The sequence below is a fragment of the Rattus norvegicus genome, chromosome 7 (genome assembly GCF_021556685.1).
Source record: "Rattus norvegicus strain SHRSP/BbbUtx chromosome 7, alternate assembly SHRSP_T2T, whole genome shotgun sequence".
Taxonomy (NCBI): Eukaryota; Metazoa; Chordata; class Mammalia; order Rodentia; family Muridae; genus Rattus; species Rattus norvegicus.
The window spans coordinates 68,587,341-68,593,726 of NC_141540.1; the positions used below are offsets into that span (position 1 = coordinate 68,587,341).

Below are 6,386 nucleotides of genomic sequence, written 5' to 3' on the forward strand. Positions count from 1 at the left end.
CTCTAGTCAGCTAAGAGTTGTTCTTATAGAGGACTAACATTCTGTTGTGTCTATTTTTTATTTTTAAGGAAATTTCAAATGATTTTCACTAACTCGCACCAGTGACATCACTCTTCCCCCACATCATCTCTAACGTTTGTTATGACATCTGTAGATTCTGCTCATTCTGTTTGGGGGTGTTGGGTGGTATCTCAAAGCTCTCTCCTTCCACCATGTAGGTTTTGGGGATCAAAGTCAGGTTGTCAGGACCAGTCACCTTGCTGGTCCTTATATTTAAAATTCATGTTTTGAAATTATAATTAAATACACAGTACACAAAAATATAATCTTTTAACTACAGTGGCATAAAGAACACTCGCATCGTTGGGCAACCACTACCTCTTCTCTGATACAGAGAAACCGAAACTCTGTAACAATTTGCATCACAGATATCCCCAGATCTTTGTCAAATAGATTGCTATAGATTCTGGCCCCTTGACTATATTAGCCATCACTGGTCCATCCCTTGTCAACTTCACAGTCAAACACATTACTTTTAATCCATAATCTTATGCCCCATTCCCAGCTTCAAAAGTACCCATAGACCTTAAGGATCACACTGCTGAAGAGTTTTAATGCAGATTGTCTTCTGAGATGCAGACAATCTTTTAGCTGTGAGCTCCTGTAGCTCCAACCAATAAGAAGCAAGTTACCTACTTCCAAAGGACAATGGCACAGAGTAAACCTCCCCACTCCAAAAGAGAGGAATGAGAGGTTAGCAAAAGGCTATCAGATAAAATAAAGAGTGAAATTCAGCAAACACTCCGTTGTGCAATTCTATGTTGGCCATCTGGGGCTTAGGATAAAATTGTGCCCTAAAGGCTTATTACTTACCCCGTAACTGCTGCTTATAGAATGCACAGTGCCCTCTTGAGCCAGGTCCACATGTGCCTACCATTCTCCCTGGATGCCTTATGATCCTGGCATGTCTAACATCCTTGGGTATCCACTACAATGTAGATTTCACCTCCACAACTTTATACAGTAGCTTCTCAGGACCTCCTGTAGGGACTCTAATCCTACCTCACATTACGTGTCCACTACGGCCTTCTAGATCATGGGCACAAGCCCCCAGAACCCCTTTTATTTAACCTTAACATAATATATTCAAAGTCCAAAATGTGATGCCTAGAGCCATAGACAAGAGAGACAACATTAAATCGAGGCTGAAATCAGGCAGCGAGAACATTATACACTGGAGTTCCTTGTTTGGCATCTGGGGTATTGACACAATGGTTTGAATCCTGGTCATTTGCAGCATGCACGACTTCTTGCTTAGCTCTCCTATCCTCATTTCTTACTGCTGCTTACTTGTTTCCATGTCCCTGGCATCTCAGGTGTCCCGGAGATTCCGCACTCCTAGAACGTCAGTCGTCCTGGGGACTCTGCTGAAGCTTAGGTTTCATCCTTGAATGTTCATACTCTGTACTGGGAATGTGACTGTACTGAACACTGTCCTGCCTTATGGGCTTTGGTTTGGAGTGTCGGTGAAAGTCACCATGACTCTGTAAACAGTGTTGCGTCTGCAAAGCCAGCTCTAGGTGGTTCAGAAGTCCTGCTGTCATGGTGGTTCTGACAGCATATCAGTAACAGCAGCCTCCTAGGTGGTGGGTGTCCTGGAGGTATGATCTCATCATAGAACATGATATTTTTAGTTTTACTGTCATCCTGGAGTGGGTACGGTGTCTTTATTTGCTGAAATGCCTCTGATAATCCCCCCCACCCCACCTCTCTCTGCCTCTCCCTCTCTCTCTTCCTCTCCCCTCTCTCTCTCCTCTATTTTCTCTCTTTCTTTCCACAACAGGGTTTCTCTGTGTAGCCCTGGCCATCCTGGAACTCACTTTGTAGACAAGGTTGTTCTTGAACTAAGAGACCTGCCTGCCACTGCCTCCTGAGTGCTGGGATTAAAGTGTATACCAACACCACCGTCTGGCTCCTTTTACGTATTTTTTTCAGTGCGGAGTGCCTGACTTCTCTAATGCTACTATTATCCTTAATAATTATGAACTCTGTTTCAAACCTTAAAATTATTCCTTGTTTGTCCAAACAGCACATTCTCCAGTCTTGTGTCTTTTGTTTTGTTTCTGAGTCTCACTGTAATATAACTACAAGGAGTCAGCAGTGACTATGTCATAGCTTGAATTCTACGATACAAATATTATGTACCGAATTAATCAGGCTATTGCTTTGGAATCCAATCTCATTCAAAATTTCAGCACATGGCTGAATGGGAGATGATTCCTTGTCAAAATGGACAACAAAGGGCATCTAGTCAAGTTCCCAATGGAGTCCTGGTGCTACCTGAAATCCCATGGCCAGAGTCTTTAGTGGCCAGCCCTTGTATCAATGCTCTGGTCTTCTGAGAGAGCCCCAGGATGGCCTATAAAGTTCTGCTTTATAGCATGTGAAGTTTCTCTAGCCTAGCTCCAAATTCCTCCTTTCAACTAGTGTCCAGGGGCCTTTGATTTTAATCATCAAAGCTACTCCAGTTCATTTGTATGGACTTTCTGGTTGGTAACTTTCATATCACTGTGACAAATAGAACCAACCAACCAACCAGCCAAACAACCAACCAACCAAAACAGCCAATTGGCAGGAACAACTCAAATGGAGGAGGGGCTTATTTGCAATCCAGCGCACATAAATGCAGGCTAGGAAGGAGAAAGTATATATATACTTTCATATATATATATATATATATATATATATATATATATATGAATGACAGTGAGGGGTAATGGCTACCTTTAGCTACCTACATATTCCAACCAGCTCTTACTGCTCAGTTTCTGGAACCTCCCAAAATAGAGTCACCGACTGGGTTCTAAGTGGCCACCTCACGAGCCTGCTGGGGACAGTACAGATTCCGATCACAGTGCCTGAGTTCCAGACCATATCTCAGAAACGGAATTTGGTATTTGTTGATTGGATGCCTAGTTAAATGAATTGGGCAGCGTTTTCATTTTGTTTTCTCCGTGTGCATCTAGGTGTGGGTGCACATGGATGCCTGAAGTCCACGTTGCATAACTTCCTTCGTAACTCTTCACATTATTTTGGGGACAGCGACTGGTTTTTGAACTTGAAACTTGCCTATTTGATTGAAGTGGAGTTCTCAATCTGTGGGTCGCGACCCCATCGGGCATCTAATATCAGATATTTACATTATGATTCACAACAGGAGTAAAATTATGGTTATGAAGTAGCCACAGAACAATTTCATGGTTGGGGGTCAGCACGACATGAGAAAGGGTATTAAAGGGTCCCAGCATTTGGAAGGTTGAGAACCGGTTGAGAACTGGACATTTTATTATTTTGTGTTTTTCTGTCAATAAGTTGACTTAATTTTGCAAATTTACCTTCAAAGCATCATTTGTTCTGTATGACTTAATTTTTGTCTCAGTTCTAGTTCTCGAGGTTCTATTCTGGCCCGCCAACCATTTCTGATTCTTTAGTAAAGACTTTAGTAAAAGACTTCCTGTAAATTATTTTCTTTCTGAGAATATTAGTAATATTCCAACAATTTAGTTGGTTAAAAAGCGTACAATAATTTTGCTCTAGATTCTTTTCTCTTTGCAAAACTTGCTAAACATTTTCAGTTTCATATCACACTGTGTCTCATCCAGTGACTACTGGATATCCCAAATCTGTAGCTTACCTGTGTCTTAGTTAGGGTCTTATTGCTGTGAAGAGACACCATGACCAAAGCAACTCTTACAAGGACAACATTTAATTGGGGCTGGCTTACAGGTTCAGAGGTTCAGTCCATTATCATCAAGGCAGGAGCATGGCAGCATCCAGGCAGGCATGGTGCAGGAGGAGCTGAGTTCTACATCTTCACCTGCAGGAAACCAGGAACAGACTGAGCATCCTCAGGTAGGTAGGAGGAGGGTCTCCCCACAGTGACACACTTCCTCCAACAAGGCCACACTTTCTAATAGTGCCACTCCCTGGGCCATGCATATGCAAACCATCACATCCTGTAAAAGCCCTCCCTGTAGAGAAGGGAGATCTCATGTCATGCTTTAAGGGCAGCACATGAGAACGGTCAGTTTATTGCAATAAACTATTTGAAGAAGCCGCAGATGCTGTGCTAAGTGAGGGAAGTAGGCACGGTTTGTGTGATGGGTTGACTATTTAGAATCAAAACCAATTAGGTTATAGTTTCATTCAACCATTTTAAGTTTGTTGAGCAGGTTCAAACATTGGCTTAGAGCCTTAGATGTACAACATTTCCTTTAGGAAATATCTCTTAAAACAAATACAGGACCTGAACGGGACACCTCAACAGCCCTCAGAAACTCTACTGTGAAAATTATCCTTGAGTTTTACAGGACGGCTCCCTGCCCTTGGTGTGCAGAAGTTCAAGTTCATGCTGATCTCCTGTAAACAGATTAGATTTAGAATTTGTGATTGCTATATTCTCGAACCTTTCCCCACATCCATCATTACTCCGTTCCCTTAAAACTTCTGTTGCTAGTTTCTTCACTGCAATTGTCCACTAAATACAAATGGTGACCTCTGCTTCCGCTCGCAACTTTAACTGGAGCTGTTTTTCTTTTTTTCTTCTTCTCACTTTCGCACCCCAAATAACCAAACTAGTTTTCACTTAGTTCACTATTTGAATTCTAAGTTAATTCACATTTTTATTTTTAGAGCTGGACGTATTTGCATTCATCAGTTTACAGAGACAGAGTTAACCAGAGGAACTTCTAAACGGTTTTAATCAGTTTTTCTTTCCTTTTTAGAATGTTTTCCCATTCAATTGTTTTCTTTTGCTGTGCTCGCCCTGTCACATTCACCGCAGTAATTAAAGGGATATTTTGCCCTTATCCTTTCTCATTTAGTACTAATAGCAGTTTTTATACAACTCCGCTTTCATCTTATCACCTCAAATCCAAAGCACCTCAACATCCAGCTACTTTGCAAGTATGATATTATTGAATCTCCTATGTAAATGTGTAGCTGCCCGAAAAACTGTCCTTCAGAGTGCCTTTGGTAAACAGAAAACGGTTCCAATTTAAACGTCCTTTTGATACATACTCTGATTATCACTGCTTCATTGACTTTGTGACTTACAACGAGGAGACAACAAAATGTAGAGGAGACAGAAAATAAGTGTCCGGCAATAATTTCCTAGGCAAGGATATTTATAACATCCTTTTGACACATGCCTCCGAGGGGGATATCCACCACAGTTATTCGATGCAGATATATCTTAGGTGGTGAATATTTCTTGAACAAATAAAAGCAATTTAGAATTTTTGTAGGATTAAAAAACGAGTAGAGTCGAGGTTGATGTATTTGGCTTCTTGGCTGAAAATGGTAGCATTTCTTGAGACTACATTGCTTCTCCTCAGTGGATCACGGAAAGGCACTTGAGACAGTGAGCGCGAGGGGTGTTAATTATGGAGTGGGGAGCCTGCTCTCCCTTTCTTTTTCAGATTTGTAATGAAAATTCTACAAGTGAAGCTCCCCTTTCCTCCTCCTGAATTAGAGCGGGAAGCACAGATGTTTTAAACCATTGTTCTCCATGATATAGGTCCTGTTCTGACCAAGTCAGCTCAGTCAGTCAACTGCGTCTCAAGGAAGGGAGTGAGGACAGAAGAAAAACAATTAGAAAAAATTATAACATGACTCCAGCCAGTACTGAGGCTGAAGCAGCTTTATTCTTTCCCCAGTCTGTTTTTATATCATTCTAGGTCCATCCAAAACAAACAAACAAACAAACAAACAAACAAACAAACACGGTCAGTTCTTAGACTAAAGACTAATCAAGGTGGTAAACAAGAAGCTCACACGAGATAGTAATCAAGTAAAATAGTAAGCGAAGAGATCACACGAGGTAGTAGTCGAGCAAAGTAGTAAACAAAACCCCATGGTCACTGTTTCTAATATTCTTATCTGAACCGACTTCCTTGTCTGAGCACAGGGACAAACGCCTACAAGCAGCAACCAAAGCTCTCAACAGCATTCCTCAAACCCAGGAACCAATACAAAGAGTTTACCTATTTCTGAGCGGTTGACTACAGTTACACACTCCGGGATGGGAGTCACGAACACGGGTGAGTATGTAGGCCTACCATTGGCTAGACGCGAACGGGGTTGGGTATGTAGACCTACCATTGGCTAGTCATGAACACGGGGTTATGTACGCCTACTATTGGCTAGTCACGAACAGGGTGGGTATGTAGACCTACCATTGGCTAGTCATGAACACGGATGAGTATGTAGGCCTACCATTGGCTAGTCACTAACGGGGTGCGTATGTAGGCCTACCATTGGCTAGTTATGAACAGGGTGTGGGTATGTAGACCTACCATTGGGTAGAATAGAGCCCGCACACCATG

General features: G+C 42.0%; 1 protein-coding gene across 4 annotated transcripts in view; it reads right to left on the minus strand.

Moving 5' to 3' along the window:
* Usp15 (ubiquitin specific peptidase 15) overlaps positions 1-6,099 on the minus strand; it is a 163,074-nt gene extending 156,975 nt beyond the window's left edge. For all 4 annotated transcript variants that reach the window (NM_001433839.1, NM_001433848.1, NM_001433838.1 and 1 more), the window contains exons 1-2: positions 6,045-6,099; positions 3,785-3,877 (exon numbers count right to left, since the gene is read on the minus strand). The gene's annotated coding sequence lies outside the window, so the exon portion shown is untranslated. The remainder of the gene's footprint in view (positions 1-3,784; positions 3,878-6,044) is intronic.
* Between the last annotated feature and the right edge of the window lie 287 nt (positions 6,100-6,386).